Raw genomic sequence first — 21696 nt, 5'->3', positions numbered from 1 at the left:
CAAGGTACAAACAAAGAAGTATACATTTACAAAACTCAGATCATAAGTGCACACATTTATGAATGATTTAAGACTCGTTGCATCTGTTTGAATAAATTAGAACTACATTGTGGCCTAATATTGTTCTGCATACATGTGGCAATACTGCCCTCTAGTGGACATTTAAAGTCTACGTTGTCTGTGCAGGCAGAGACTGCATTCATTTTCTAGTGACAGGTTTAAAATGTAGTCTGAAAGAATGACTATAACTTTATTAAATTATGATTATTATTTACCCTTTAAGGAGGGGGGGGGGGTCATGTACAACATTGAACTGACCAATACGAAGTTTGACAACACGAAGGCAACTGAAACATACTGTACGTTGCAGAACCTCGTTGATGAAACAATACTAAAACGAAGCGTAGTAAAGTAGTTCCACCTTCACTGAACGCACGCGCGCTCCCACGGCCATTGGTGCACTATCAGAGGCTAACTACCTCAGCACGAGACCTGTGTGTTTAGCGTGGTGGGGGGTAGCACGAGGTGTTCTTTGTAAAACAACGTGCTAACTGACATACATACAAACATACAAACAAACAAACACAGCGGACTAAAAACATAACCGCTTCGTTGCGAGAGCAATTAATCAAAGCAACCCACAGCTAAACGGAAGAGCTCGTGAAATGTAATTAATTAATTAATTCTTCGTGCCCACCTGTCGCTCACAGGAGGAAGAGAGTTCCATCCAGGTAACAGGGCTTTTAGCTAGTTTTGCTAACTGATGCTAGCTTCTTTGGTTTACGTTTTTCACTTGACCGTTAGAAGCAATTTGAAAGTGACTGCTGAGGACAGTTGCTGGTTGTAGTTTTGTGGCTTTTTGTTTATTAAACAAAAGTGTAGTCACATGTTATGTTTTGTTTATTTGATATGTTTAAACCATTAAAATGTGCTTAAGTAAAATGTACCTCAAAACACTAAATCTAAGTCATTACACTGTTCATGGGTGATTTTGGTGTACTGGAGGCATTTAAGTGCAACTCTTGCACCCCTTAAGCTCTGTTGGATCTTTACGGTGTTGTATTATACTTCACGTTGTATAACTATGACCAGAAACTACATTTATATATGTTATATTGTTGCTCAAAATCATAACAGGAATGTGTTGTTTTGATGGTGTTGCACATAATATAAGTAGTAGGAGTAGCTAGTATTGAGGTTGAGCTGCAGCTATTAGGTAACTATCGATTAATCGAACGACTGATGCTCACTGGGCAATTTTTTTCATGATAGTAATGGAATAATTTATTTTTCAAACATTTGATGGTTCCAGCTTCTCAAATATGACAATTTGCCTCTTTCTTTTGCCATAACATTAAATGAAACTGGATGTCTGTGGTTGTTGGACTGTTGGTCAGTCAAAACAACACATTTTAAATTGTGATGCGCATTTCCCACATTTTTTCTCATGATTTATAGGCCTAACAATTTCTTGATTAATCCAGATAATAATTGACAGATTAACGAATTATGAAAGTAATGGCCCTTTTTTGTTTTTTTGGTTTCTGCAACATCATGCGATTGTAAACTAACACCACTTGATGGCTGATATATAAGTTGACTCCTGTGTTCCAGGTGGCTGTGGCTCAGGAGATACAGTGTGTCTTCCTCGAATTGGAAAATCGTCAGTTTGATCCCCAGCTACTCCTGTCGGCTTGTCGAAGTGTCTTTGGGCAAGATGCTGAACTCCAGATTGCTCCAGAAGGCAGTGCCACAGATATGTGAGTGTGTGTGAAAGAGCAGTAGATCAGATCCGGATGGTGCAGTTTGCCCCTTGTATGAATGTGCATTACATTTTAGACTCATTCTATTTAAATTTGACTTCTTTTAAACAAAGGAGGCATTTCTTCTCTACCAGAATTGCAGTGTGGAAAGGGCTTTAATGAAGCATATTATTATTATTATTACTAAATAAGATGTGGAATTGTCTTCAAAGGCTTTATAAAACTGAAATGTGGAGAATTTGGCTGCTCTGCTCAACACCTGATGTCTCCAGTACTCTCCAGCAGAGGGCAGTTGATCCACGTGGTTTTGTTGTTATCCCCTTTGCCGCAATCCTTTGCTTCTCTGTACATTGACTGATGTTAAATCCTTGAGTGACAGTGTAGTTAGGATCTAACCTGTATTGGAAGGGTGCTAAATGCTTTTTAAAGTAGTTCTGGACTTGACAACAGTAGTGAAACTCGATTGAATGTCCCAAATTAAGCATAGGCCTGTCAGAGCTGGTTGTTCACAAATATTACAGTTCGGATCACAAATGAACAGGACTAGACGCCAAATACATTCCCGCAAATCCTGGGTAGTGATTGACCAGTGTGACTGATATGTTAATCAAGTGGAACTAAACTAGGGTCCCGGGCCCTCAGGGGCCTTTGGGGGAAGTCAGGAGGTACCCCAGCGACATGACAAATAACAAGAATGTATCCCTACTTGTCTGCACTGCATCCATACTGTGAAGTGTTTTTATGGGTTCACAATAAGTCAGATAAACAGTTTTATCAAATGGTAGTCTTTCCTAGAGCTCAAACAGTTAGTTGATTAATCGGTTGATGAAACATTTATTTTTTGGCAATTATGCTGAAACTTCTATGGTTCCACCCCAAACCAAGTTGCTGGTTTTCTTCTTTGTCATTAATTTCAATGCTTTTGGGTTTTGGACTGTTAGTGGGACAAAACTGCCTGAATATGTCACCTTTGGTTCTGGAAAAATTGTAATTAACATTGTCACTTATTCTGATATTTTAACAACCAACCATTTAATAAAATAATGGAGGAAATACCTGATAAAGTAAGACCGGTATGACTGACATGCTAATGTGATGGAATGTTTGACTGCATCGTTATCTTTTTTCATCATTTCACTATAAATATAAACGGTTTTATTAAACTAAAGCTGAATTTTTATTTTTGTACCACAGCTAAAGTTGCTGCATGTTTTCCGTTCTGGCATCTTGTATGTTTATGTGTTGGCCAACCTGTCTGTCTTTGACCATCCTGTCTTGGAGGGGGGGGGGGTGCAGGGTCAAACCTGTTAACCTCTCCATTGAAGAACACATCATCAGCGGGGGACGATGTACAACTACTACACCTTTAGGCACACAAACAGACACCCTGATCCCACAGGCAGAACGTAGCTTTCAGCACTGAGCAAACATTTGATACGACAGCGGATCAGCACACCAACACCCCCCCTCCACCCCCATTGGCTCGCCGTGTTTCACTCCATTGCTTGTTCTATACGGTGTGCGGATTCAATAGAGTAGATGGCAACATGGAGGTGAGATTTATCTCCCGAAAGAGGACACACACACACACACACACACACACACACACACACACACACACACACACACACACACACACACACACACACACACACACACACACACACACACACACAGCACTTCAGAAGAGACATTCATGGTGGTGACTTCGGTGTTGAAATTGAGATATTGGCTGTGTGTTTACGGTGTGACGGGATTTATAGGACCAGAAAGTGAAGCCTTTCAGCCCCTGTTTTGAGATTTTGGGACTACTTGTTTGTTGTTGGAGCGTAGCCTGTGGTGTTAACCCATGACCCCGCTGACCTCTGACCTATGGGATGACAGCTCCATCCACGCGTCTGGGAGAGGGGCTGTCGCATAACGGAAACATCCAGACCAAGGGCAGGGCTGATGGGGAGGGAGGGACAATTAGGGGGTTGGTGTGGCTAACACCGGATCAAAACCACCGGGAGTGTCAGGCTACCGGATACATAATCTGTCTGCAGGAAAAGTGTAAAAAGATGCCACAGGCTGGAGAGGAGAGTCGGGATTAAGAGCTCAGCTTTGTTAAAGGTTTCTCCCAGCAAGTGATGTGTGCAGTGAGCAGATTGAATGACTGATTAAGTTTGCAGTGCAGCGCAAAGGTAGTTATGTACACATGCACAAAAGATCACTGGGTCAAGTGCTGGATAGACAAAAAATAGAGCTTGCAATTTTTGTAATATGCCACCAGCAATATGTTTGACAGTAAAAGTTGGCATTAATTGCCTTAAGTTTATTTATATTGCACATTTAAAAACAACAGGGTTTAACCCAAGGGTCTTTCCACTCGAGGCTGATGGGTTAAGATCTGCCTCAAAACAGGTAATTAAAGAAAAAATAGGTGCATAAAAGGCAATAATACATAATGTAATACAATAAAACAATAATAAAGCTTCAATCTTAGGAAAAACTGTGTCGCACATTTATTACTCATAAACCAGCCCAGCTGCAACGATACCCAATGCACAAGCGGTTAAATCCATCATTTATGGCTCCGGGGTGCTTGTTTTCAACATGGCGGCTGGGTCATAAACGCTCTCAACCTAAAGCTTAACAGCGCACTAAAATCCCCAATTCCCCAATCATATTGCAGACTTTCTAGAGAGGCCACATATTCTGTGCTTACTGGAAAACATTTATGAAATCACGCACAAAACCATTTACCATTATGCCATTTAATGCAACAGTGCACTCATAAAAAATGCTGTCTTGGATGGAATATTTGACTCAGTTTAAGCTTGCAGTAGATTTAGTTCAAGTTCAAGACATGAGGTGATTATTTTGACTTTCATGCCACTGAAGTGCCGCCTTTTTCCTGGATTTGTTTTGGGGAAACATTGCGTGTTAATTGTTTCTTTTGAGCATATAGAGCATATATGGAAAGAACGTTGAGGCCAAAGCTCAAGCTGCTTCAGGGGAACATTGGGGTTCAAGTGGTCAAGGTTCCTGCTTTTACATTGCTGTTTATTTTATCTGGAACTCTGCATCCCCCAGCTTTTGATGGCTCACTGAATTTATTACTGTTTTTGCTGATAACCACCTTCCAGTGAGGTTATAAGGTCCACATTTGTCATCTGATTATTTTTTTTCAGGTGACAAGCTTCCCATCTACCTTTGCTGATGTGACCAAACGTCTCGAGTCGTCCGCCTGAATAACTGCTGAGGGCGTCTTTTCATTCCCGCCTGTGAGCCCTTCAGGCTGCCGGAGGAGAAAGTCGAGGTGGGTGACCACAAACATCCGTGTGCCAGCACAGTGCTACACATGTATTGCACAGGCTCACGTTATCTTCAAAGCCTGTCGCCTCCAACATGTGATACGGCTCAGACCTCAAAAAGAAAAAAGCGGCAGACATCTTGCATTCCTAAACCCATTCCACAAAGTACAATAACTTCCTTGAATTCTTCGACCCTCGACGGCGGAGCCAGGGCACATCCTGTTGTCCTCGCGGCACTTCCTGCTCATGCGGCTCAATCAGTCATTCCGCGTTGCCATGGCCACTCGAAAACACTGTGCTCATGCTTAGCTGGCACGCTAGCAGGTAATGGTTGGATAATTGTGGGGTAAAGAGATGCGGCATCAGTTGGATCATGTTGCCATCAGCTTGCAATTTTGTTGTAATGTGGGTGATTAAAAGTACGGTACATATTTGCATGATAATTGCAGTCTTTGTGAATGTAAGTCTGACCACTAATAGTGGTTCTAGTTGTTGTTTTTTAACCCCCTAACATCTGTTTTCTTGTTCGATTCCCTTTACAAGTTTACTGTTGTTAAACTCATCTTAGTCATCATCTTAATCATCATAGTAAATCTGCGTAGTGTTTGGTTGTGATATGAACTTTCTTTCTTGTGCTGCTTAGCTGGAAACACTGAACTCAGAGGAGAAAAAAATACAATAGCAGACCTATACCTGGCCAGTTTGACTGAAATACTGCCTGCCTGCAGTAACACAGAGGCATGTTGACCGTAACAGCCTAAATCAGGGCTGATGCTCACGATTATGAAGCCTGTAAAAGCTGCATACTGCGTATTTATTTTTTGGATGAGAGCTCGGTGTGTTTCATAATCACGTTCTTGCTGCCAGAACAGCATTCATTTGTCCGCTTCCAGCTCGACAGTCCTGGCCAGACTTTCATCCTGCTTTGTTAGAAAGAGAGAGAAAGGAGGAAAGCAAGTAGGCTCTCCTGGGTATAGACTGACCCTGGAGGGATGCATTCAATTCTGCTTCCTGCACTGCCTCCAAATCAGACTGGCTACAGTCCTTTGAAGGGAAGTTTAGCAGGTCAAAGGACTTGTCAGAGATTTCTTTTGCATCATACTTAGATGATTTGTTTGCCTTGGTTTCTTTTTTTATCGTCTCTCCACATAAACCCCACCTGCAAATATCTTGACGCCTTACGTTAGCTTTGAAAGCAGAGGAGGGATGTTACAAGCCCTCATACCCTGATGGGATGAGGATGAGCCATCGAATAAGAGACGACAGAGATAGCGGACTGAGGTGGCGGTCCATGACATCATGCATCACGAAGGCCTCCACCCGCCCGTATGCCAGCAGTCTAAACTCCACGCCTCCGTCTGCTGCCTGTAAACATGGTGGCTGACACCGGCTCTCAGTGCATTAGCGCAGGAATGTGCAGACTCTGTTTTGTCAAGCAGGCAGCTGGGATTGAGGAATGAACCTTTACTTCTTACAGTGAATTTTTTGCTCCCTCATTTCACCCAGTTGATTCTTCAGCTGTTACCACACTGCTGACATTTGAGTGGAGCCGATTTTGACATTTGGTGGAGAAAGTCGTAACGTTCAGGCGACGATGAGGGTATTCGTGACTGTACACTTTTCCTCATGATTTATCCTCGTATCTTGTCATGCCGAGGAGTTTTCACGCCTTTTTGGATCCGCCGTATCAGATGGCATACCGGATGCACGCGTCTCGACGAGGGCGAAGTTACGCTCGGATATTCTCGAGATCAGGTTGTTATCTGAAATGCCCCTACACAACCGATCCCAAACAGTCACAAACAACGTTCTAATGCTGCAACAGGAATGTATCGATGTAGGGTCTCGAGTCCCAAATTATTTATTTACGTTAACTGTAATCTTGTATTCCAGGTACACTTTTGATATAAATCTAAAATGTTTAGTTTGCGAGCTCTATATTTTGGAAAAACCGACACAATTTAAGCATATAGTTAAATAGTCAAACAGATGAACATCACTTACAAATGTTCTCATAAGCTTTCATCATCCGTGCTTCAGTGTAATGAAGAATATTATATATACTGTTGATTAAAGGAATCGGGACAAGATCTTTGCAGGAGGGCTGTCGGCTGATTCGGTGTTTGAGGTTTTTTCGAGCAAACATAGTTGTAGTCCAGTTATGAGCCATTTTGCTAAAAGTTATTACAAAGCTGTTAAAGAATCAGAAAAGGGATCAGTTTAATGCTAAGTATGTTTGCACAAACAAGGAATATGACTCAGTCATTTGTGCAGAACAATAAACACAGAACATAATTAAAAATAAAAATATGAACATTTTCAATAGAGTTTAAAGTTGTTAAAGTGCTTGAATTTAAATTGTACTAACGACAAGTACTTTTACTAGGACTCTTTGAGTGTGGGACCGTTTGTTTCTCACAATGAAAAACATCTCTGGCACGCATCCATTGTAGTCAGAAGTGTTATTACCTTTACATACCTTTTAGTTTCAGCAATTAGACATGAGTCAAGCTGTTGTAAAATTAGATGGAATTACGCCAGAGGAGGGCGAAGAACTGAACACCAGGCTGACATGTTGAAACAGATGAAATTTATGCATGTTTTCGATGTTGCATATTATTTAATGTGGTCCATGCTGTTTATTGACTCTAGCATGATCACCGAAAACCCCTCTAAGCCTCTTCCCCCTCAGCCCTCATCAAACTTCACACAAATATGTTATGATCTTCTAACTGCTTTCCACCAACAGGGCAGCATATAAGGAATGCTGCTTAATGTCATCGGCTGTCAGTCGGACTTAAATCCAGCCGCTCTGTAACACTGCGAATATGTTAAACCCTGTGATGTCATGGCGTGAGAGTCGGGGAAAGGAAAACTGCCTGCACGCGATGTTGTTAATGAAGCGGCGTGTGTGTGTGTGTGTGTGTGTGTGTGTGTGTGTGTGTGTGTGTGTGTGTGTGTGTGTGTGTGTGTGTGTGTGTGTGTGTGTGTGTGTGTGTGTGCGTGCGTGCGTGGGAGCAGACATGGAACAGATTTGTTTGAGAGCTCCCTAAGGTATTTTATTAGAGGTGCAGATGTGTGTCGAGATCAATGCAGATTAAGAAGCGTATGTAAGAACTCATGAAGGAATCTTCTCTTGTTGCTGTAAGTCGGTCCTGAGTTTTTAATGTTTGTGGGCAGTTTGCATTTAAATGATCCTAAACCTAAAATCAATCCGTGATTCAGAGTCAATTCTTGACTTTGGATCCAGCAGTTAACAAAAATCACCTCACAAGGTCCCTTTAGTACCTTGGTCTGGAGCTTTCAATCATATCACACGATCTTCATCAGGAAAATGTTCTTATTATTTCAGCATATTTTGTCAGCTGCTGTTTCCAAACTCAAGAATGAAGTTTGAATCTCTACTTTTAAGCCAATGTGGACAAAAAGTCCTTAAAGTGCAAATTTGAACATCTGCAATTCCATAAGCAAACTCAATCTGCTCATGAAGATCATGTAATATGATTGAAAGATCAATAACAGCTACTAAATGGACCTCGTGGTGAGATTTCGTTTTGTTGACTAATAAGTTGAATTGTCAACAATTACTGCAACATCACATCACCAGCGTCATTCCCAATCATGACTACAAGCTCTACAATTTTTTCTAGAACGTCGTGGTCAATAAGGTCAGATAAGATGAGCCGTAATTAAATACAAAACTACAATACAAGTTTCAGTGATATCTAGAATATTTGACCTGAAACTGCACCGTTCGCTTTTGAGTAAAAAGCTGTAAACAAAACACTGACATATTATCACCTTCTAAAGTTGTTAGACGTGGACGGAGCACTTGATGAGGCACTGTTATGGTCAACAATGATATATTATTATATACAGTATTTAGATTGTCACACACTAAATACTTTATATTAGATTTAGCTAATGGTTTACACCTGGCTACCATCGCTGTATAGGCCTACATGTGGACCTGGAGTAACGAGAGGATATCTGATAACAGCTGCTCATCAGGTGATAACCTTGATGAAGATGGCTCCACCACATATTGTGGGCTTTGTCTTTATGGATTTTACATGAGCTGTATGATTCTTCAGGGCAAAGATGCAACAAAATATGCAAAAAGATGATTCGATAAGAAGACGTGTAAGAGAGAATTCTAGTCAAGGTCCAAAAGCTTTATCAATTAACATTTTAATAAAACTGCATATATTTGGTGTGAATGTATTATGGAGTATATATGTATGTCCATTTAGTTAAAGTTAATATATAGTTTTCCACTGCATTGATTACCAAAATTAAATGTAGGGCTTTTTATTCTCTACAACTTTATAAGTAATAAATACTAATCAACATTCATTTTAAGTTAAATTGACTGCTGTGAGTAGGATTGGGGTTTAAAAGCATTTGATCAAAAATCTAAAATGAATGTTGAATTTGCTTGACGAATCCGAATACCAGCCATTTATATATAGCTTTCAATAATTTGAAGCAACAAAACAACCAGTAAACTGGAAAAAAAGAAAAAACAAAACTAATATTTGGGAGCTTAAAGTGAAATATAGATTTTTAGAGAACTAAAGCTAAGGTTTTGGCAGATAGAATATTTATTTGCTATATAGCTAAATGATTACCTGCTTGATTTGCACATCTGTATTTGCTAATAAAAATGAAATGGGCAGTAAGACTTTCATTGCACTCGGAGCTTATGCATCTGTATTTGTAAAGCAAACTGACAAGATGACATGCAAGCAGTATTGCAGTGAAATTTAGCAATTATTGGTTTGTGTCAAAGTTTAACCTTTGTGGAAAAATTCCTTTGGTTCAAAGCATTTCGACAGCCGAGTCTACATTCTCGCTTTGAGGTTTATCTTCAGCGACGATCTAACCGCTGAATCTCACCTGAACTTACACTGGAACGCAACTTGAACTAAGACCAGAGCTGCTCAGCGACAGCGCTAAGAGGGAGTGTTTTGTTGTGAAAACCTTTTCGCCCATAGCAACACATTTTCACACAATCCAAATGAGAAATACAGTAGCAGTCAGATCAAAGGCCGTATAACCGCAAACCTCAAAGTCAACAGAACCTGTCTGCCAATCAATAACCCGGCCTCCTTATTGCAGAGTCCACGATGAGGAACTCGTGCGAGTGTTCCAGTCGGACCTGAATAACCAGCGAACGGCAAAACAGCAGCAAAGCCAGAGTGAGAGCAAGGCAGCAGGAAAGTGGTGGAAATGCTCATTGTTTTTGAGTGTTAGAAAGACCTTTGTGTTTCTCTCAGTCACACAATGATTGGGTTCCTACTTTTTTTTTTTACCTAAATTCTTCGAAGGCCCCTTAATTTGAAGCCCTCTTCCCTCTGAGCACATTAGCTTGTTTTGCGTGGTTGGAAACTCCTCCGTGAGGAGTGGTGAGAATGTGGCTCTGGCTCCAATGCCAAACTCCTCAGGGCATCCATAGTTCAGAGAGATTCTCACCAACTTAATGATTGACTGGCTTTGTTCCGGATTAAAATAGATGCTTCTGTGGAAAAAAAAATTACAGCTGTCAGTCACATTGTCCTTTTATTGCACATCTCCATAACCCTTAATATATAGGCCGCAACACTCATATTAAGAGGTATTAAACTAACATGTTGCAACATGCTGACTGGCATTGTTCAGGACAAGAAATCTCCTCTCTGGAATCTGTTCCAAGAAGAAATGACATTAGAGTTGCTTTTAGGTCCCAACCCTGGTTCCTCTAAACATTTGTAATGTATTCAGATCATTTGCAGCAAAATGTTTTGAGGGAAATGTAATGCTGCCTGGATTATGGAAGACTGTAGAGATGCACCGATCAATTGGCCAGCGATCATTTTCAGAGGATCAGTCTCATATTTCAGTTTTTCCCCCCCAGGTCACATTTTCACCTGTGTGTCTCGTGATAGTTTTACGTCGGTACTCAATCACACACACACACACACACACACACACACACACACACACACACACACACACACACACACACACACCGGTCGGTGGTGACTGAGTTCTTCAGTGACGTAGACATTCATTTTGCAAATTTTAATACCAGCATGTCCAAAATAAGCTGTGGAGGAAGAACCTTAAAAACACTTGGAACATTTGTATCAGACACTTATCATATTGTCATTCATTCCCATGCATGCTGCTCGGAGGAATCACAGTGACCGCCTCGTTGTTTATAGAAAAAAAACATGATTTAAGTTTTTAGGGTTATGTTGATAGAATTATTCGACATTTTGGAAATCACGCTTATAAACTCTCTTGCCAAGAATTAGATGAGAAAATTTATACCACTCTCAGATTTGTGTGCTAGTACAGTGTCTATCCAAATCCAATGGACTGTTAGCCTAGCTTAGCATAAAGACTGGATGCTGATGTCAAAAAATATGGCTACTAACACCTCCAAAGCTCGTTTATATATATATCTATATATATATCTATCTATATATCTAGATATAGATATATAGATATAGATATAGATATATAGTTATATATATCTATATATATATACGATGAGCCGGGTGCAGTGACTGTGGATTAGATAACTAACAACCTAGGAGACGAGTTTTGGGCGTTTAGACAGAACCAGGCTTGCCGTTTCTCCCTACTTCCTGCCTTTATGCTAAGCTATCAGGCGCTGCACTGTGGCACCCAGCGACTCGGTTTGTTTGCACGTGTTGTCTTCTTTCTGTGTTGTCGTCTTTGTGTTTAATCGTCTTGTTTTTACCAACCATACGTTTCTTGGAAATAAGTCATTCAGCATGAAAAATCTTCGGCAACTAAGACCAAAACAACCGATTAGTCAACTATTCGACTAAGAGGGGGCAGCACCATTGTTTTCCCCTTAGGAGTCTCTGTGTGTCCGTCTCTGGAGGTTGAGTTTGGAGATGGATGTGGTCTGAGGAAAGGCCTCGCAAGTAGGGGGATAGGAAGTAGGGATGGGGCAACAGCCACACAAAATGTTTCCAACCAGAATGGCAGGAGAAGTTCAAATGGTGACGGAACAGACAAAATGTTCTGCAGCACTTCTGAGAGGGCCGGCAGGACAAATGACTTCACCAAAGGGTCCATCAAATTTCAAATCCTCTGCACTCACAGAAAACAGTCAATGCTCCGACCACACATCAGCTGTGCATTTAACAGCAGAGTACCATGAAACAGCACGGTGATAACGCAACCAAGCTTGTCTCTTGTTTAAAACATGACAAAAATAATTCATCCCATGCTGTCAGTTTGCTGGATGATAGATTTATTGATTTCTCGAAAAAAAATTTTATTTCGAAAGCGACAAAACTTTCAGTGATCAACATTGAAGTGACTGTCCAGGTCAAATTATTAAAGAAACTGAACATTACAGTAGACAAAAAGCTCATAATGTTCCTAAAAATTGGATAAAGAGGGGAGGACCGAAACATGTTTCCTGGGCAGCTGTCACTAGACATAAGATACTTATACCAAGCTTTCCTGGGATCAATGTGCACAGGCTGTTTTTTAAAAAGGGCCAACAGCGCATGTATTTTCTCAGAGCTTATCTTCCTGTGGGACGATCATGGACGCGCAGCAGTCTGATCTGCACCGCCTGTACAGGAAGTAGTATGTTATACATAGAGATGTGCAAGATATATCGTATTCATTGATAGATCATGATCACAGACTTCTGTTGTTCTGTGTTTTATATGCGTCTACGTTATGTTCATCGTTTACTGTGCTGTACCACAAATTACCCCTTTGGGGACATTCAAGTTTTCTAAATCTAAGCTAACCGCTTTAATGCACACTCAATGAGAGTGGTGTTAATCCTCTCATCTCACTCTTGGCAAATTTTAAAGTGTAAAAGAATGTTTCCAAAAATGTCAAAGCATTACTTTTTGGACTATAGAGGCAAAAAGGCATTTACTCACAGTAGTTTCCTGTTTACTCGCACAGTTTGAGGAGTGGATTAACAGGTCATTTCACAGATTATGTTTTGGTCTAATGCATGAAATTACTGGATTCTTTTTGGAAAAAGGCAGCTAGCTTCTGTATTAAACAGCGTAGACTGACACTCAACAAAAGTGTATTTAACCACAAACGGGACAACCTGACATTGCAAAAAACTGGTAAGAATGTCGTCAGTGAGCATAATCCAGGGAGCAATTACATTTCCTTCAAAATGTTTATAGAAAAAATCATTTAGTATCGTATAATTACAATTTCTAGGAGAGGGGCTTTTTAGTCCATATCTCCACAATTTTAGCATTTAGACCGCAAATCTCAAATTCAGCTGTGATGATGCGTTAATTGATGTTTACATTTACATTCCAGCAATTTCCAGATATACCTGCTCTGTATCCTCCTTTATTTCTATCATTTTATGCAGCGAGAAGAGGCTTTTTATGCAAGAGCCGGTATCTGTATTTCAAATGATTAATCTTAAGCGCCGGGTGATTGCGGGGCCTTGCAGCGCAAGTCAGCGCAAACCGCAGGCTTGTTTATGACAAGTACATCCTTCAAAGGAACAGGTTCATTTTGCTTCTCGTAATCACAGTGTGTTGTGTCTACATGCAGCTCTGCAGTTTGTGAGCAGGAGCACGCCCAGAGCATATAATTTGGTAAACAAGATATTCAATAAATGCAACGCCTGACCTCGTTTCACCTAAAAAAAAAAAAATGTAATTGCATAACACGATGGGAGGCTCTTTCCTCAGGCCTCCTCTGCTCGCTGATGATAAAAGACGATAAGAGTTTGTTTTTGAGATACTGGTTAGTATTTTCATAATATTTTTACCTGAAGAGACCAACCGCCAAGACATTTGACATTAACTCAAAGGCGTCCTGGACTCCCGTCCAAAACAGCGGACGCTGCCAAATCAGCACGGCGCGTTCGATCCTTTCACCTTTTACATTCATAACGACTTCCTGTTGAGTGTGCGAGGGCGTAGGATTTAAAGTGAGCAGCATTCCAGAAGTGGCTTTACATTTTCCATTACATCAGAGCTGTCTGAAGGGCATAAAGGGGAGAGAATTGCTGTCACTTAGCAAGACAAAGGCCTTGTCTTTTTAAAGAACAAGCAGGGATTCCATGATGCACACGGGTCGGCGGTAGAGGCCGGCGTATTGATGTGTCAACATATTGGCGTCGTCCTCTCAGATTCCAGGCAGCATATTGTCTCGAATTCCTGAACATTATCCACGTTATTCATTACTGGTACTTCTTCTAACGAGGCAGCTCGAGCAGCCTCAGTCCCTCCGTCGGCAGGGCTCTTATCTGCAGCGCTGCAGGAGCCACTCTGAGGTTCCTGTTATTGCGATCCCGCGGTGTGCAGGCAGATACTCGCACCCAAATCTGGCTGCGGCCGGAGTGCTCGCCTGTTCCACCGCCCGACAATTCGGATTGTATAAAAGCAGAAAATGAGGATTGTTTGTTATCACAATGCCAGTCTACAGTGGCTGGAGCGTGCGTTGTTTTGACTCTGAGAACAATCAACTGTTGCAATAAAAGAGCCTCCCCCCCTCCCTCCTCCGCACAGCTCACCTCCTCCCTCCTTCCCTTCCCTGGTTATTTACAGTAAGAGTTGCTCTAAAAATGTCACCGTCCTTATTCTTTACTTTTCTTCTTAGGACTTTCCTCTTGTTGACAGCTGTCGACAGTAGGTCTTAATTAATTAGATAATGGTTTATAGGCGTCTTGTGTAAGCCTGGAAGAAAGGCATCATCAAATCACAAGTGTGTTGAATAGGAACGTCTTGAAAGGCTGTCATGCGGATGGGACTCTCCACACGTCATACATTCGTTGTAATTGTATTGTAGTTGACTGTCCTCATTTGGTGCCCGCTTTTTTTTTTTTTTTTAAACCTCCCTTCAATGACTGTTGTCTAAGCCCCGCCCCGTTTGTTGCTGTTGCCACACTTGAATCCTTGATTTCAGAAAGAAGTAAACAAAAGCAGACTTCTAATTTGTTACCGCTGGCCGTTAATTTGCTGGCTTAAATGACAGCTGTTCCTGGCAAATGTAGCTCCAGCTAGCTGTCTGACTAACATTACCTTTTTTTTAATTATTTATATAAATGAGGCTAGGCTAAATTACAAGGAGGTCTCAAACCGCAGCCTCCAAAATGATCATACAGTTGAATCACAACCTGAACTGTAGATTATAACCCTTCTGAAGGTAGGATGTGTGGCTGTACTGTTGTGTTAGACCCCATAAGTCAGGGCTTTCATTGGTCGTATGTGTGAAACTGCGCCCTGCGTTCTGCCTCGGGCGACATCGCAACCTTTTTAACATTCCGGTAATTCAAAATGAAGAGAAAAATGCTGCAGCGCACGTTACACCTGTCCCTGAGAGGCCGAGCCGAGCCATCGTCAGCAGAGGTAATCACTCCACCACCCGTCTCCCCGTCCCCGGTAAGATGCCCAATCCTGACCAGAAGTGCTGGATTCATTTCAGAAGGGTAATAATAACGCAAGACAACTTTACTGCCAATTTCCTCTCTGCTTCGATCGATCGTCAAACAGCTGTTCTGCTCTCAATGTAATAAATTACCAATAACAACTGACAAAAAGATAACACTTAATTATTAATTATTGCGGTGCCAAAAGACCTGTAAGTTTTAGCGAGGTGAAACAATTTTTTCATTTCTAGATATATGTGGAAGCTCCAAAAATGTATAAAACTGTGGTTAGTGTAACTGCTGGTGTGCACGGTATGGAAAGATTGATACCGTCGCCTCACAATGTACTGTGCCTTTTTAAAAACTAGCTTTTTCATTGGTGTTAGCGCCACTTAGGAAAGTCTGGAGCGAACAACAGGAAGCTGAGCTGCATGTTTATGGAGCAGGTAGCTTACAGATGATACGGAGCCTTTTGTCACAGAAAAGCTGTGAACTCAATCGCTCCGCAGAGATACCATCTAAAATGGAAAACTACTTACTGATTGAGACTTAAAAAGCCTTTCAGCTTTCCTCTCCAGACTTTCCATCCTTTTCTTATGAAACTGAACACTGTGTGTGTCTGTTTGAGGGGGGGGGGGGGGGGGGGGGGCTGTAGGTGGGCGGTGGAAAGGTGGGAGTCTCCCCTTTCAAAAGGGCCGAGAACAAAACAGGAAACCATCCCGTTGTTTTGGCTCGTGGTCGCTACAAGTGTTTGGAATTTGGCGGAGGTGAATTCACATGTTGTGTTCACGTCCACGCTCAGGTCAGAGCATGCACACACGCAAACACAAACACATCCACGATCGCACACAGCGCAGGGGAATGTCTGGCATGCCTCAGTAAGCAAGACGCACAAAGACTACGAAACCCCCCCTCATCTACCCAGCTCCACCACTGCCCCCCTCCCATGGGTGTTATGAAGAGCAGTCGCTGAATAGACTAAATACCCGCTGAGATGGTTCTGTGACCTTGGTCCGAATCTGGACTCGTGTTCTTTGTGGGCCAATGTGCTGCTTGCGTCTTCATTATTTTTGGCTAAAAGAAAAACCATCATGACCTTTTTCACGTACTATAAAGTGGAGTTTTATCTGCCTTTTTTGTTTTGGGAAATTAGACAGAGGATGGATTCTTGGAAGTGATCTTATCACCTCCGACAGACAATAAGAAGGTTTTGATCTACGACAATGTGCACCGTTGTTGTTGTTGTTGTGAAAGGAATCCTGCTGCTGTTGATGTAATTTCTAGTTGGAGGAGGTTCCTGCGCTCCCTCTGGCATCACATTGTTTCAGCACAGTTGGCATCAGCTTGCAGTTTTGTGTCAATCGGGAACTTTCTACTGTTGAGGTTAGCTGGCATCCTCCACACCCTGACAAGAGAGCGACCAAACAAAGTGACACCTATTCTTCTCTGCTCAAGCGAGGGAACCTCCCCTGCAGATGTCTTCCTGTGGCTGTCAGCTTCTTTGCTCCTGCCCTTGTGATAAACAACCTCTGAAGAGATGCCTCTCCTGATATTAGAGCTTTAATGCTTCCTATTATTGTGTGAAAGAATTCGGCTACATCAAGGTCAGAGCTTAGACAAAAAGATAAATGGTTCGCCTGTGATTGATTCATCGATTGTTTCAATTCAAGTGAACGATCAATCAAACTTCCTATTTTCTCTGTCACCATATGCAAACTCCTAATGGAAAGTCTCATGTTGTTTTTAAAGGGAACAGACAATTCATTTAATCACATGACACCTGGCTACTGGGAGAAATGTTGGACTTAAATCATAACCTTTCAGTGGAATCCCACTGCAAAAAACTGAATCGGAAGAATTGCGCTGATATCTGGTATATAATTTTCTCTGTACTACATTAATCTGTCAATAGATGTCAAAGAAAACGTGGACATTATGGCTACGTTCACACTACAAGCCTTAGTACTCAATTCTGAATTATTGCTGAGATCTGATTTTTTTTTTTGTTTGGCTGTTCACATAATTTTTTGAAATGTGGCCATTATCAGATTCCAGTGTGAACTGGTCCCGGTCCTGAACTGTCACGCATGCTCAATAACAAAGGCAGTGGATACACTTGTCTTTTCAATGCAGCTTTTGTCATCCGATCATGCCAGGACACATTAACTGTCAAGTAGACAAGACGAGATCGGATCTTGTTTGCCTTGAGGTCCGATCGGTCAGACCCCATGTCGAGGTGGCCTGGCTCACATTAAACTCAGATCTCAGTGAGGTTTGGACCGCATGTGGGCAAAATCTAGACAAATTATCAAACGTAGGTCTCCATCATCTTCCCCCCACACGAGAGAGACCTGCTGTCTGAATGCTGTTAAGTTACCGCTGATGAAAAGCCAACATTTCCTGATTTTGTTGTTTTAGGGTTGGCTTTAAGTAACAAAGGACTTTTATTGTGAAGAATTTATTGCAACGTGTTCATTACAGAATTAGCTGAGCTATTTTAACAAGTCTACTAATACTGCAGAAGGTAAGAGTCAGCAGCAAAAATAAAGAGTTTTGTGAATAATTTTTGGGAAATGCAATCTTTATCCACCGTTTTACCTCCGCTGCAGCTGAGTTTCAATCTGGCACGTCCGATCACAGAATTTGCCTTGAAAAGAGAATGTAACCACGGCCTAACACGTCACCAAGCAGCAACCTGCCGAGTGAAGCCAATGCAAAAGTGTCTTAAAACGTACATTCTCTTTACTGGCCAGCAGGGGGCGACTCCTCTGGTTGCAAAAAGAAGTCTGATTGTATAGAAGTCTATGAGAAAATGACTCTACTTCTCACTTAATTTATTACCTCAGTAAACATGAGTTTATGGTCTCAATCTCTAGTTTTAAGTCTTGAACACAGCATGATGTTCATTTAGTAAATTATGATCCATTTAGAGTCAAATAGACCATAAAGTAGGTTATGCTTTAGTGCGGGGCTGCTGCTTACAGGTCTCTGCTGCTAACAGAGCTGTATAAGGCGTCTCTAGGACCCTCCTCCACATTCCAACTATGGTCACTTGCAAAAAGCCAAGACGGCCAAATCGTGGAACTTGAAGCTTCAAGACGGCAGTCCACAAACCAATGGGACACGATGACTATGTCCACTTCTTCTATACAGTCTATGGCTGTCACACGCAGCACGCTGTCACAAGGAAGTAAACATTTAGGCCACTGAAGTCTTGTTTTCGGTTTCATTTAAAAGTACATTTTTCAGTGGAAGCCAGCGAAGGGTTACTCAAATACTTATGAGGTGTAACACATCACTGTCCCTCCACTGACTTCCTCCATCGCGGCTGTCTTCCATGTCATTTTACGGAGTGACACCTGTCTACACAGAATTGTGATGACTGTCGTTCTGTGATGTAAATAAGACATGAATTCTGATATGACTGTTCAGACTACGGTTGCATTGAAAAAAATCTAATCTGTATCTGATTTAGATTAGTAATGAGTTTAGATTTGCAAGTGGTCCAAATCAGAATTGAATATATCAGATTCCATGTTATTCGTGCTGTTAAGAGACAAAAAGACAGATCTGAGTCACATATAGAGTGAAGGAGTAATGTGCCAAAGAAAGACTACATTTTCCTTTTGTTCCTGTGAACCCAACATTTCTCTCATTACGCTCAGTGTTTTTTGTTTACATACAGATGTTGTCACTCAGGTTCAATAGCATGGACCTTTGACCTTTGAGAAGTACTTCCAGGTGGGCCCTCTCTGGTCTCGCCCCGACACCGAGCGCAGACCTCCTGCAGCTACACACAGATATTTCAACCCTAAACAAACAGTGATCTGACCGCTCAGAAATGTCGCGTGATCTCTGTGAACATGCCAGCTCACTCACTCACAGACTGACATGCCTGAAAAATAAGAAAGGACCTCTCTGGACGAGGCAAATTTAACTCTAAGACGCTACTTTTCTAATTTAGATAAATATGTAGCAATTGGATTATCTATAGCCTTAATCCAGTTCTATTACTCGTATCATAAGTAGCACATTTTCTCTGTCACCCCATGCCTAACGCAGCCTCTGGAGGCTTCCGCTCAGCCCTTTCAGTCTGAGCACCCACGGGTCAAAACAATACAGTTTTCATTGTTATAATATAACTGCTTTAGAGAATTTGGGGGTGGCACAAAGCTCATTTGGACAGGCTGGCACCGAACCACAGATAAAAGGTTAGTCTACAACGTTGCACCATGAAACCTCTACTGACTGATGTACGTTGCTTCCACCTGAGAGGTCACAAAAAGAACTAAATGATATTTACAGTCCTGTAATGAATCGTATGAATATGTGATAATATTTAAATGTCCAGGATCTGTGACCATGCATCCAGGAAGGATATGTGGTATGACGTTTGTGCATTGCTCAGTCGGTGTAAAAGAGCTACATACAGTATAATATCCCTTCTGGATAAATCTTGTCAAATATGCACAGCAGGCTTTTAAAAATACTCCCTGTAAAGAAAAAAAAAATCATATTCTGCTGCCAAAGATGTGCAGTCTTTCCCTTGAATATTTTGAAAAGAAGTTCCTGTCATGTGTTACGTGAGGACAAGTATGTTGTTGTAGAAAGTCTTAAACACAGCAAATTACTGTAAATGATGGCCATTGTCTCAGTACTATACAATCCATTCTACGTTTCTATATGATCCTCCTGTGATGATTATGATTATCCTGTGCTGAAGCCAATCCCAGGGCGAGAGGCAGGGTGCAACCTGGAGTTAAAAAACAGATAAACGTGGGGTTTCCTTTGTGATAGAGGAAACATCCCATTTTACTGCAACATCCAGAGTTTGATTTCTGGCTGTGGAAGGGTATTTGTCTTCACTGTCAAATAAAAGCAACCCCCAGACAGACATTCACATTTCTGGGTGATTCAGATCGTCTTGGTCAGCCATATGTCTCTGGACAGTCTGCAGACTCTACAGTCTCCTCATGGTAGAAAGCTGCAGCTCAGGTTCACACACGCCACCTTTTTTGCCGTGACGTAACCGTAGCGCCCGGCACCTCATTTGTCTCGTACATGACAAAGGAGACGATTTTTTTCCATCACAAACTGTGCTGCTCGTGGCTGCAGAATATTGACAGTGCATCAACCTGCCTCTTGACTTGCAACACTCGCCCGTGTCTCTGAACATCAGCTGTCAGGCCGTCGCTCAGCCAAATCTGCTCCATGTGTCAGAGGAATGTGTGCAGCACAAAGGCTCTTGTTGCATTAGCGAAGCTGGAAAGAAATTATCATTCCTTCCTCCAGTACCTCAGGAATGCTGGTTGTGTGAACCGAGGGGTCACTGTGGAGCACGCAGAACATGAATGTGAGGAATTTATTTTTCCAAAATCCTTAGCAGGTGCCTGCAAGCACACTTACTGTACATGTAATCTTCCCTGAGGGAACCGTGGCGCCCCCGATATCACGCAGGTCTCCGTGCGACTTCTTAGTCACATCAGTCTTGGTCTGCTCTACCTTCGTGCAAAACACTAAACCACAGGATGACTTGTACAATTCTGTCTTATGTTCAACTCTCCAGGCGCCACCTGGGAGTTCTACAATATGGAAAAACAGCTCGGCCATCACGTCGACCTGCCACGTGGAAAATGTTCCAGAGGAGCCGTTTTTTTGGGATTGAAGCCGAAGCATAAAATGTTCACAACGCTCGGTGTGACACTTTTTAAAAAGACACATGCGAGCAAAGCCGTCCACGTTTTTCAGCTGATTTCACGGCAGTTCATGGAAAGTTTCCAGATCTACAGGGAGGTCTGTCGGCTGTCAGACCAGCGAACAAACAAACTGGAAATGCATTAAGATGATGCTGAGAGCTGAGGAAGGGGATGCTGCTCACAGTGTGGTGGTGAATGAATGATGCCAGGTGCCACCTGCGCTGGGCAGACCCCCACAAGTTTCCCACTCTTTTCTGTCCTCACATTCAGATTGTTTATGTGGCTGAGGTCCAGTCAGCTGGCCATGCATTACCGCCACAGTTCCTGTTGTTTAATGGCACCTCTCTCTCCTCCTCCTGCTTCTCTTCCTCTTGTTCTGCCAACTTTTCTTTGGGATCAGTACTGGGAGGTAGTCTGTTGTCTGCTTCAATCAAAATAGACTGAATGCTGACCATAATGATTTATTTCTAAAGCTGTATTAACCGTGTTTTATACATTTCTGAGTGTCCTCAGTGCTTGCAGCTGTCATTTGTAGTGCTTAATTATTT

At 41.9% G+C, this 21696-nt stretch overlaps 1 long non-coding RNA gene across 1 annotated transcript; it reads left to right on the top strand.

Annotated features, from left to right (window-relative positions):
- Positions 1-610: 610 nt before the first annotated feature.
- Positions 611-21306, top strand: LOC137872431 (uncharacterized). The gene is made up of 4 exons (XR_011102877.1): positions 611-731; positions 1615-1760; positions 4937-5064; positions 21019-21306. It is a non-coding gene; the product is annotated as an uncharacterized lncRNA (long non-coding RNA).
- The last annotated feature ends 390 nt before the right edge of the window (positions 21307-21696 follow it).

This window comes from Cebidichthys violaceus, unplaced genomic scaffold (assembly GCF_023349555.1).
Source record: "Cebidichthys violaceus isolate CVI_PGR_0920_01 unplaced genomic scaffold, fCebVio1.0.p SCAF_16, whole genome shotgun sequence".
NCBI lineage: Eukaryota > Metazoa > Chordata > Actinopteri > Perciformes > Stichaeidae > Cebidichthys > Cebidichthys violaceus.
Note: the sequence above shows the minus strand (reverse complement) of the source record. Positions and strands in the feature narration are given on the sequence as shown.